This window comes from Mastomys coucha, unplaced genomic scaffold (assembly GCF_008632895.1).
Source record: "Mastomys coucha isolate ucsf_1 unplaced genomic scaffold, UCSF_Mcou_1 pScaffold3, whole genome shotgun sequence".
Classification (NCBI taxonomy): Eukaryota; Metazoa; Chordata; class Mammalia; order Rodentia; family Muridae; genus Mastomys; species Mastomys coucha.
In genome coordinates, this window is record NW_022196909.1 from 70,077,745 (window position 1) to 70,090,313 (window position 12,569).

Here is a 12,569-nt window from a genome sequence, read left to right on the forward strand (position 1 = left end):
CCTCTCTCTCTCTCTCTGTCTTTCCTATGTCATTTGTATACTTACCATTACTACTTGTGGGAAACATGCACAGCATAAATTTACTTGAGCTAAGAACTTTTCTAACATTTTGTTGTTGTTGTTGTTGTTTTGGGATTTCTTTTTTTTTTCTTTTGAACCCTGCTCCTCTTGCCTGATGCATCCTGACTGCAGACAAAAGCCTACACAAATTTTCCCATCCGAATTGTGCTATCATACCCTTAGGTGAGATCAGCGTATCGTCAATACTCTCAGCCTAGCCTTTCTTTAATGCACCCCCTACAACAACAGCCTCCAAACGATGAAGTTTATGGCTAGTGCTAGCATTTATGCTGTTTGTTGCTTACCACCACAGGACACCATTACTTATTCTGTTTTCTGTGGATCTACCAAGACAGCATTTCTCAGTTGATCCCCACCACCACCACCCTCACCACCTGTAACTGTCCAGCAGCCACAGAGAACTGGATACCTGAAATGGAGGCTAGATTATGTTGCAAAGCAAGCTCAGCTGGCAGTCTGCTCCTGTAGGAGATTGCAGCAAAGTGGAAGACCTCCATCTACTTCAGAAGACTCTACCCTCAGTGGCCTAGGTCAGAGAAAGACTGACTATGGCAAACAGTTAAGGTCTATTTAGCCTGCTCAAAGCTGGGGGAAGGCACATACACGCATGACTAGGAGCATTTTCTTGATTGTTGGTTGGTATTAGAGGATCCAGCCCATTGTGAGTAGGGCAATGCCTAAAAGCTGTGTAAGAAAACAGGCTAAGCAAGCTATGAGAAGAATGGATATAAGCAGCAGTACCCCATGGCTTCTGCATAAGTTCCTGCTTCCAGGTTTCTGTCTTGAATTCCTGCCCTGACTTTCCCCAATGATATACTGTGATCTGAGAATTATAAAATGAAATAAACCCTTTCCTTCCCTAAGTAACTTTTTGGTCATGGAATTTAGCATAGCAACAGAAACCAAACTAGAAAATCTGTATATATCACTATAGTAGTGCATTAGTACATATTTTTCCAACACTTTAAATACTTTACTTTTTACAATTTCATCTTGCTTTCTGTTTTCTAAAAATAATTGTAATACTGTAATATAATTTTTAACCTTATTCTTCTTCTAGGAGGGGGAAGATGATGATGACAACAATGACGATAATGTTGATTCTGGCTTCTCGCAAAAATTTCTCCTTGATTTTCCAACCTACAATAAAAGATGACTCCATATAGATATTTTTATATCAATTCTGCTCTGAATTTCCTAGATCTTTCGTGTTTTAATAACTCATAGGCCGTTCTCAGCCCTCTCTTTTGTTCCTGTGCTCTGCTCTTCTGCTTTCACCACTCCCTGAATGTTTGACCCTCTGTGATCCCAACATCTGCCTTGGAAATTCTGTTTTATTTTCTTTTTCTTCCATTTGCATTTTAGTTTTGGTAGTTTCTATTCACCTATTTGCAAACTAGCTATTTTCTTCTTTATTTGTTTCTAGTTTAATGACAAGCATATTAAAAGCATGATTTTGTCTTTTATGTTTATTTAGTCTGTCTCTGTGTGTGTGTGTGTGTGTGTGTGTGTGTGTGTGTGTGTGTACAAGGGCACTCATGTGGAAGTTAGAAACAGTTTGCAGAAGTTGTATCTCTCTGTCAACCATGTGTGTCGCAGTATTGACATTAGGTCATCAGTTTTGACAGAAAGTTCTATTGTTGGCCCAAAAAGAGCATTCTTAATTTTCAAGAACTCTTTATTACTATTATTATTATTATTATTATTATTATTATTATTATTATTATTATTATTATTATCAGGATATCCTTTTTAATTTTTCCTAAGTTCCTATCTCCTCACATGCATGAACCATCTGTCCTTAGAGTCCTTAGAGTTCTTAGAATATGGATCATGATTATTTTAAGTTTCTAATATGCTGTGCTTTGTATCTCTGCCCTTTCTGGATCATTATGATGCTTAAATTTTCTCTGCTTTTGTACCCATTGTAACATTTAATTGAAATGATTTACTAAGTAAGAGAAACATAGGCAAATATACATTTAGTGTATATGTGGTCTGTGAACTAAAGTTCCTTGAAAAAAGCCACAATAGTGCTAAAGATTTTAAAAGGCCAATTGACCAAAATATTGATTGTGGTGAGGTAAGGTGTTGCAGAGTCAAACCACATAATCTTGTGCTATCTTTAATCCCCTTAATAGCTATTCACTGCCCAGAACTATATCTGACCTAACATTGTTGTAACTATTAATGAAACTTTTTGACTGTATTATCAGACTATTAGCTTTAGCAAAGCCAAGGTAAATGTGTCAGCAGCTAGTATTAGAGACACACAGCCAAGAGGGTTCTGTAATCTGCCATGACTGCTCTACTGGATGTTTCCATTGGTGGACTTTTGAAAGTCCTTGACTTATTAAGTTCTTTTGTTTTGCAAGCATAAAAACTTATGAGACTATTTACATTATTTAGGACTGCATGAATTTATGTTTCTTTCCAGGTTAAGATTGTCCGTGTATGGCTCAAAGATAAACAATCGCTTATTCTCTTTAACTTAAAAGCTGTGCTTTGCTTCAGTGGGTCTTAGTTGAATCTCTGGATAGTTGTTTGGCTTGCTACTCTTCAGCGATCTTTTAATCATATTGCATCACTCTTGGGGAGTATCATATACCAAGGTGAAAAGTGTCTTGAGGTTTAGTGTGTCAGCCTCCTTGTACTTTGGGATGTTGGTTTGCAGAAGAGATATTTGGCCTTTATTCTTCCTTCATGAGACAAGAATGACAAAGAAGACTCCAGTTCTCTCCTAACTTTCCTCTAAGCCCAGATAAGTCAGTTTCTTTCATCATTTTTGTAGAAAACAAAAACTTATAATACATTGAGAATATTACAATCCTGGGTTTTGGGTCCAGAATACTTTAATCTTCACAGTGATAATTTGGTGGTAAAACATAGGAAGATGTAGAGTTTCTGCTATATACTAGTCACTTAGACCTCACCTCTCAAGGTCATTCATGCTCACATGATATAACAACCCTGTGGTTATTCTTGTGTGGTATGACAGCCCTGTATGTGTCTGTATTTACCTTTATTTCCATTGCTCAGGAGTTTATTTGTCATACATGAATCTCTGGGTGGTCTAGTATGAGAGCTATTACTCAGTTTGTTCATGTTTTTAGTTTTGCTATTAATAGAATAATGTTCAACATCTTCACCTGTCCCAGAGAAAAATACAAAGTCCCAGATCATAGGAAAGGCTGGGTTTTATTTAATTAAGCAGAGTTCTTTGAGGATACTGATCTCCCCTTGCAGATTAGGTCTTAGTCCCTGCTGGCTTTGCATCTGCAATCTGTTGTTAATAGAATGTAATATGATATGGTCTCAGGTAGGGAAATAGCACAAAATGTAGGGGGTGAAGGCTTAGGGCTACAAATGCAAGGCCTTGCATTCTGTTGAAAACCTTGTGTGCTCTTATGGGATTCAGAACATGCCACTCCCAAATCTGGTACTCGAGTGTTTTAGGAAACAGTAGGTTGAACATTGTATTCCTTCTATTCATAATCCCTTCTATTATATTGTGAAAGAATCATAGAACCTAGGAACTCTTTTTCTGAAACAATGAAAATGACTCTTATGTGAAGGGTGTCCTCTTTATGCCCAGAAGAAAGAAATGTCTTATCTCTGAGCATACAGTGCTAAAAAAGAAGAATCATGCCAGTCAAGCTTTGCATTTTATCACCATGAGATCATGCTTTCCTACCCATTTGTGCCTCTCCATGACCTATGCTTCAAGACCATGCCACAGCTTTGTCCATTTAGCCAGTTCTCCATTTTCTTATGGCACCTTCCATTTCATGTAAGTCTTTAATGGATGTGTATGTTTTCTCTGTTATTTGGCTTTTGTTATTAGGGCTTTATGCATTACCCTAAAATGAGCAGATCAAATATATCTTTACTCACATAGTGCTCAGATTCTCCAACCCAAAGAATGGAACATCACATCTGATTACCTATAGCACAGAATATATATACACAAAGCAAGTCCACATTCCTGTAATAATCATGTGGATTTTAATTGTTAAAGTTGGTGGTTTTAGAAAAGTAACTGTGCAGTTATTTGTCAAGGACCTGTGAATCTCTGTATGTCTATGATAATGTTACAATGAAATGATAGATATGAGAGACTGAACTGAATAGAGAGGATAGGAAAGGGACCTCCTCCTGTTTACTACTGCAAAATTTTAATGTTCAAATCATGTTCACCATTTAGAAAAACAAGATTATAAAACATGGTAAATATCTCTCAGGATATGTGTTTGTTTCACTATGTATGCCTAATGTTTCAAGACCTTTTTGGACTTCACTAGAAGATGTGACTACCCTCCAATTGGATTAATCAAAGAGTTTGTATACCAATATAGGAGTGACTAAGAAGGAATCAACCTGAAAATACACCATCCTCTGACAATTCTTTGAACACTCAAAACCTTGTTAGCAGAACAAGACAGAATGTCAAAAGGACAAATTCCTAAACAAACTGAAAGCCTATGCAAGACAGAATGTCAGAAGGGCAAATTCCTAAACAAACTGAAAGTCTATGCCATTTATTTTAGTTATTGTTTTACTGCTGTGAAGAGATACCATGAAGAAGGTAACTGTTATCAAGACAAGTGTTTAAATGGGAGCTGTCTTACAATTTCAGAGAGCTAGTCCATGATTATCACAGCAGGAAGTATAAAGAAATGTTGCTAGAGTATTATCTAATAGCTTTGCTTTCTGATCTGCAGCCAGAAAAACTGGACCTGATATGGGATTTGAAACCCATAATGACATACTTCTTCCAACAGGGCCATACCTTGCAATCTTTCTCAAACACTTCTGGTAACAGGGGGACCAAACCTCAAATACCTGAGCATGTGGGGTCATTCACACTCAAACCACCATGTCATGGGTGAACATTTCCTTTCAAACATGATATAATCAGAGGAGTTTGTCTTACTTTATGGTTTGAAGGGAAAATATAGCTATATAGCTTTCTCCAAACTTAAAAAAAAAAAAAAGATTGATCTCAAATACTGGTCAGAATGATCTTTATTTTTATCATATATATATTTGAAGAAGAATATTTATTCTAAAGGAAATCTAGGTACTGCTAAACATGTGGCATTTAAATATCAACCATTTTTGGAGCCTCACTGATAAATGTGATTTGAAAATGTAAAATGTGTGAAGTGTAGAAACTGAACTTTTTTTCTCTCTCTCAGGCAGCAAACAAGCAAGCTCACAATGAAGACCATGGCCTTGGGATTTCTGTACCTAGGGAGACAACCTGCAAGCATTAAACTTGTATCCTGGAGACTTTTACCTGGGTAGATGATGGTAACACAGAAGGTTGTTTTCAGCCTCAAGAACATCAACTAAGACTAAAGAATAAGTCAAGTAAATAATCCAGCATATCCTGGAATGTTCTTAGCATGAAAAATGTACAGAAAGAATTTGGGGAGTAATGAGGACCCCTCCAATGAGGTTTTTCATGAAGTTGGGATCACCATATTTAGCCCATGTATACCATAGGGCCAGCCACGCCAAATTTCAACTTTGTCCTAGGTACAGAATTCCTTATTCAACAAAACCTAACAATTTTAGAGTATTATCATTTGTGAAATATTCCTTCAGGCTGTGTTTGACTGCATAATTGGTCCTCAGTTAATGGTGCTTACTTGAAAGGTTTTAGAACAGAATCAGGTAAGACTGAGCTGGAAGAAATAAATTTCTCAGGGAAAGCCTTGAAAATCTGAACCTCAGTTCTGCCTCTAGTGTGAACAGTCTTTTAGGACAAGCTGTGCCAGATGATCGTACCACCAAGTCATCCTTGCCATAAGTAAAAGTAAATTCTACCCTTAACTTGCTTCTATGAAGTCTATAGTCCCAGTGTCAGAGTATCAAGAATTAAATCCTTTCTGTGTTAGAAGCTGGTTTGCAGAAGAACAATGACATGGTTTGAAGTGGATGAAAGAGAATCCCTAGGGTGCTTTAGGCATAACTTAATGGACTGTTTTGAGGAGATTTTGTAAGACTAGAGTATTAATAAAAATATGGACAGAGAAGATCTGACATATCAGGAATTGAACTAGCAACTCTTCTCACTATATTTTGGCAAATACTGTGACTACTTAAATAGAATATTTATATTTATCCCTACAGTGCCCAGTTGTGGGAAGCCGCAGCTGTCACCCTATATATACATATATATTGAACACCTGGTCTCCGGTCAGAGCAGAGAGCATTGATAATCAAGCCCTTAGTTGGAGAAGCTGAGTGCCTCTCGTTTGTGATGCAAGCTGGCATGATTTTCCCGCAGGCTATTATACTTTGCAACATAGCTGATGCTGATTGGGACCAGGGAAAGTATTTAACCTGCGAGGACTAGGGGCTGGATATAGATAGATATAGAATTAGAGGTAAGTATGTAGATTTAGGAGTAAGTATGTAGAATTAGGGCTGGTAATGGGTTAGGAGATAGAAGTAAGATGTAAGGATAAAATTAGGGGTAAGTATATAAGGATAAAAGTAAGATGTAGGAATAGAACTAAGAATAGGAATAGGAGTAAGTAGAAATAGGAGTAAGTAAGATGTAACTAATAAGATGTAAGATAGAAATAAGTAAGTTGTAACAAGCAAGATTACAAGGATCCTAATAAATCTGCATTGGGAAGAGCTCGTTGTTTGCCTCCTTATTTCCACTGGATGGGTAACGTGGCTGACACCCAGTAAACATTTAAGAAGTCAAAGTGGAAATATTATAAGAGCCAAGGGATAGTGAGATGGCTAGGAAGTCATATTCTAGAAAAGAGATGGCCATTTGCACTTATGAATTCAAAGCAGCTGTGACTACCTACATAAGACCTGCATAGCAGAAAAAAAGAAAAATATGGTTAGTTGCAAAGAAGATGGTAAACTATAGTGATGTAGTTTGAATTAAGACTACATGATTATATAGTGAATTTGTGATATGAGGATGGTACCATCCAATGTGAATATTTCTTAAGGAACACAGGAAGCCTGTGACCTTCCTCAACTACTAGAAAATAGTTAGGGTAAATGATGCTCCCATATCTCAGACATTTTTCTGAAGACAAACAATATTATTGCAGTTGTACTTTATATTACCTTGAAGATGTTGGGCTAGGAAGCAGACTTCCTGCTGAACAATAAATGCTATGATCAAAAAACTATAACAATGAAAATGAGACTTGTCATGCGAACTTCACTAAGCACTCAGCTCCCTTGAGTCCTGTTTGTCTACTTCAGTTCTTCCAGAACTAATCAGAAGAGGCAACTTGGAGTTGTATGGTGTAAGAGAGAGTATTAGGGGTAAGGTGAATGCAATCATAAATTATTACATACATGATTGATATTGTTAAAAACTTTAAGAAAATAATTCTGAAGATCTGAGATTAAATTTTAAAATGATGAATTAGTTTGTTCAAATGAGGAAACTTCAAGGAGGCACAACATTTACACTGCAATGTGGTTATTGCTCATTACATTTATCCAAGATTTTGAAGAGAATTTAAAGCCAATAGTAGAGCAAAATGACCTGAATTTTGGAGAGTAGAAGTTAAGTACAAGGATGACTCAGACAAAGTAATGATTTACTAAACAAATTTACATCAATAAAGAGAAACATTGAACATTATACTGGGTGGACAGGAACAATGCCTTGAGAGTCAGACCCCATCCATTGAAAGTCATTGAAACTTTACCATAGAAATACCTGACAAAAGGAATCTGAAGACATATAGCCTCAGGGTTGTCCGACTTCAATAAGGACATGTAGCATATAGCCTCAAGGTCTCTTATTCCAACAGGACTGTCCTGAAGGGCAAACAACTTCAGGGGCAGTCTGTTCCAACAGTAATACCTTGGAACATGTTTTTCCACATTAAGTTGCTGTCCAGGTATCCAGACAATACTATACCTTTGAAAGAAGGGGCTCAGGCTCTCTCCTGAACTTGAATCAGAGTTTAGCACTGTCTATATGATGCTGTTTGGCAGACAAAATAAACTTGATTATTGAGGCTTATATTAGAATTTTAAAATATAATTTACAAAACCAGGAAATTAGTAGCAGGCCCAGATTCCCTAAGTGGATCTTTGAGTATTTAATATTTAAATATATGAAGATGAAGCCAAAGTTTTGAAGAAGATCCTAAGATGATGGAGATTCCAGAAATATATTGAAAGGACTTTGAAGGAAAAGCTATTCATTGATTGGAGGCAGCACAAGAGAAAGCCTATGGGTCCAGCTAAGAGCAGGACTTCAGGTATGGACAACCTAAGCAACTAGAACTTAGATGATGTCACTATTCTCTGTGGATGCTGGACATTGGATTCGTTTTTTCCATATTAGTAATGTCTTTACTTTGTCCAGTCTTTTATTGCTTTCCTTCTGTTACCTCTGTGGGTATCCATGCTTTAATGGATTGTTAGTCAATCAATTCATAAGAACAGAGAGAGAAGAGGCAGTGAGTGGGGACAGGGGGAGAGTTGAAAGTACTGTGAGTATATATGGTAAATGATCACATGGGGACCAACAATCAATAGGTAGATCAACTTAGGGTGATTCAAGGCCTATAAATTTGGGAGGACTAAGGTCAGGATAGACTAAGGTTGGCTGTGGGTTTAGGATACATGGAATGTCTCATTAGCATATGGAAGCATTTCAGGAATCTCAAGTGCTAGCTGAACATGTTCTTTACAGGAGAAAGGAAGTTGATTATGTAATCTAATTGATGCTTCATGACATTTCTCTGGGCTTAGAATTCCCTAGACAATAGACCAGAAGAAGCCCTGCTAATGCAGGGATTCTCCCATATTGCACTGAGCCTAGAAGCTATCAAGTCATGGTAGACCTCGACCTTAATTAGAAAGTTTTCCCACAGTTTCTTTTTTGGAATTACAATGTTTACTCTGCATCACTGTATATTGTAAAAATGAAACTTCTTTTCCTTCTTTCCTATTTTACTGGGCTTCATAATTAAGAATGTACTTTGCTGAGATGTTCATGAACATGTGGGGGAAGAATGAATGTGAACCCTTCCCATAAACATGCATTTGAACACTTGGCTTCCAGATATGGCATTGTTTGGGGGAGGTAGTAGTGCAAGTGGGTTTCTTGGAAAGAGGAATTAAAGGTTACAGATCATCCCTACTCTCCACCTGGTCTCTCTTTATCTTAGCCACTGGGTTACAAGAAACCTGATTCCACTGCCATACCTTCCATGCCATGAGAAGCTATATGCACTGAGTGAAACAAAATTTCCCTGTCAGATCACTGGCTTGAAATACTAACTGGTCTCAGTGACACGTTTTATTGGTAGGCTTCTCTGACAGGTAATTGTATTTTTTTTTTCAGTATTGATTCTAAGGCAGGTTTCCGTGAGTGTCTTAATCTCTGACACACACACCCAGGTACCACATTTGTCCTGTACCTGCCTTGTGCTTTATGGATTGCATTTCTACTATCACATCTTCCTCACACTCAGAGCAATTCCTTTAGTCTAACTGTTTCTTTCTGCAATCTATCTCCACTACTGTCTTTTCAGGTCTTTCTGGCCCTTCTCCATCCTTCTAAAGTTAATACTGGACCAGTACACACATGTTAGAAGGTAGTGTTGGATTTCCAGTGAAAATTCTAATGAACTAAGAAAAGTTTTCTTTAGGCAGCCACTGTACTGTGAAATGAAGCATAGTCCTTGTCACTTCCTGCAGTCAACACCTGTCTTCTTGAAAAGCACTATAATTTGTACATCTTGACCTTGAAACAGCTCACCTCAGAATATTCTGCTTTAAGCACTTTGAAAAATCATTACTTCTTAAGACACTTTAACCTAAATAATATGAAGTCTGTGTAGCTGTACAGAAATGTAGAAAGGTTGTGTTTGAAAAGTTTCAGAAGCAAAGGTATATTTTTACAGCATCTAGTTTAACAGCTACAAGTTACATCACAGACTTTTCCTATAGATGTTTGCATCTGTTGTCTGCATCAGATAGTTCATATATAATTATTAACAATCTGTAATATTTATAAGATTATTATATATTATGAATATTTCAGAAATAATATTTCTATGGGGAAATATATCAACTAGAAATGTAATTATGACTATTTCAGGTAGGATTATTTTATAACAAAGTTGAAAAAAATCAATATGAGGGAGTGACAAACTGTCTAGATTTCATTACAGCTTTTTATGAGTTTAAATGTTTTCTGCTAGTCCTCATAATAAAGATATCCTTGTGATATTTACTTCTCCAAATTCATATGATGGACCTTAATTTATGGTGTTTTTAAGATGAAGGCCTTTACATACTGACAAGGCAGAACCCTCATGGATGGAATAAATACTTTATAAGAGGCTCATGTGAGTGAATCCTATCGTGCTTCTGTATGATAAGTATGCAATATCTATGTCTTCCAGAGGAAGCAGCATCCATAATATCATCTTAAAAGTGCAGATAATGCCCTTAACAAATATCACCCTCCCTAGGATTTTTCCCCCTTTGGGTATATATATATATATAGATCAAACATACAGCTTTGTAGATAGAAAATTCATTCTTAATTTTAAAAAATTTCCTGGTTTATAATATTTCATTTCAACACCATGAGTTGACTAAGACAGTCATCTCTGTCTTAACACGTGTCCCTGCCAACAGAGGGGAATCAGACCTGATGGAGAGACCATGAAGAATTGAGGTATGACCTGCATGATCAGGCCATCTGATCATGAACCACTGTGGTCACGAACAACTGAGTGCTAGAGAAGCTGTCAAATCTTGCTGCTACTTTTATCTTTACAGAATTTCTTTTTGGAGCTGGAGAGATGACTCATTGATTAAGAGCACTTGCAGAGGAACTGAGTTTGGTTTCTAGAAGTCATATGGTAGCTCATAACTGGCTGTGCCTTTAGTTCCAGGGTATCTGACATCCTTTTTTGTCCTCTATAGGTACTGTATGCTTACCTTATAGGGTGTACAGGCATTAATACAAGCAAAACCCATATATATGTGGAATAAAAACTAATAAATCTTTTTAAAAATGTACTTTCAGTATGAGTGGACAAGCCACTTGGGATAGCTATCTTTAAAGTACTGGGAGAGAATGATTCTAATTTCAAATGACCTATTTGGTAATTTAAATGGTAACTCACCAGAGGAGCTAACATACTCATGTTTTACTATTCTGAATGCACAAGTGTTCAGATCCCATGCATGGATGAATAAAACAAGCAATGTGACTTACAGGAGGCAGTAATTTTACTATAATTTATACAATTTTTTCCTTTTTTATTAATCTTTCCATTCATTTACATCTCAACTGATATCCCACTTCGAGGTCACCCCTCCACAAACCCTCCAACCCACATTCACCCTCTCCCCCCTCCCCTTGCCTCCATGAAGGTGCTTCCCCACCAACACTCTCCCACCTCACCACTCCCTCATCCCCCTATACTGAAGCATCAAACCTCTACAGGACCAAGGACCTCCCCTCCCATTTTGCAGACAAAACAGTAAAGTATTAATGAGTACAGAATAAACATTCTGGCTTATATTGATCTTAAAATCAATGTAGTTATATAATCTTAAATTATTTATAGAAGAAATAAATAAAGGTCTTTAGAAGCAAAATTGACTAGGCCCAGGGATGTCCTGCTGCAGCATTGACTGTAGCTTAGGCCAGGTAGTTCAATAAATAGACACTGAATGAAAAAGTAAATCATTATGTTTGTAATGATCATGATAGGACTAACGGGCCATGAATAACTGCTCTAGTCAGATTTCCATTACTGTAGCAAATGTTTGAGATAAATCCCCTTAAAATGAGGAATGGTTATTTTTGTTCACAGTTTTGAAGGTTTTAGTACTTGACTGGTAGACTTTGTTGCTTTGTTCCCATGTCAGCAGAATACATTGACAAAGTGTTTAGTGCCATGGGGCCATTTAATTATAAAACAACTATCAAAAGAGTAGAAGAATAAGGGTCTGGAATCACATAGTTTTCTTCAATATCATGCCAAAAATGACCTTAGGACCTTATACTAGATGCATCTTTTTATAAGTTTCACCAGCTCCCGTTAAATGCCAAGCTGAGTACTAGAATTTTAACATATAGAGATGTAGGGGTGAGCATTTGTCATATGACATTATTTTGGAGAGATAGAAAAAAATTACTAATGCCTGATATGGAATCAACAACGCATCAAAGTACAGATAGAGGCAAAGTTTGACTTTCTGAACCAATGAGTTTTATTTGGGCTAGGTATAGAAATATGTGTGAAGTGTAATTATGGAAGCAGAAATAACTCAAAGACATCTATATCATAAAATGCAACCCTGGCATTGGTGGCAGCTGATGCTAGAAATCTGAAGCTCTCTGTACAATTTACAGATGTTTAACATAAAGGAGACTGTCTCTCTAATATAGCTCAGATAGTCTGAGCATCTTCTAGTGAGCTTAGCTTCTCTGAGAGTGTCTCTCAGCAGTCCTT

At 36.9% G+C, this 12,569-nt stretch overlaps 1 long non-coding RNA gene across 1 annotated transcript in view; it reads left to right on the forward strand.

Annotated features, from left to right (window-relative positions):
* LOC116074991 overlaps positions 1 to 1,250 on the forward strand; it is a 9,456-nt gene extending 8,206 nt beyond the window's left edge. Inside the window, exon 2 of the long non-coding RNA XR_004112371.1 lies at positions 1,142 to 1,250. This is a non-coding gene — a long non-coding RNA (uncharacterized LOC116074991). The remainder of the gene's footprint in view (positions 1 to 1,141) is intronic.
* Positions 1,251 to 12,569: the final 11,319 nt, after the last annotated feature.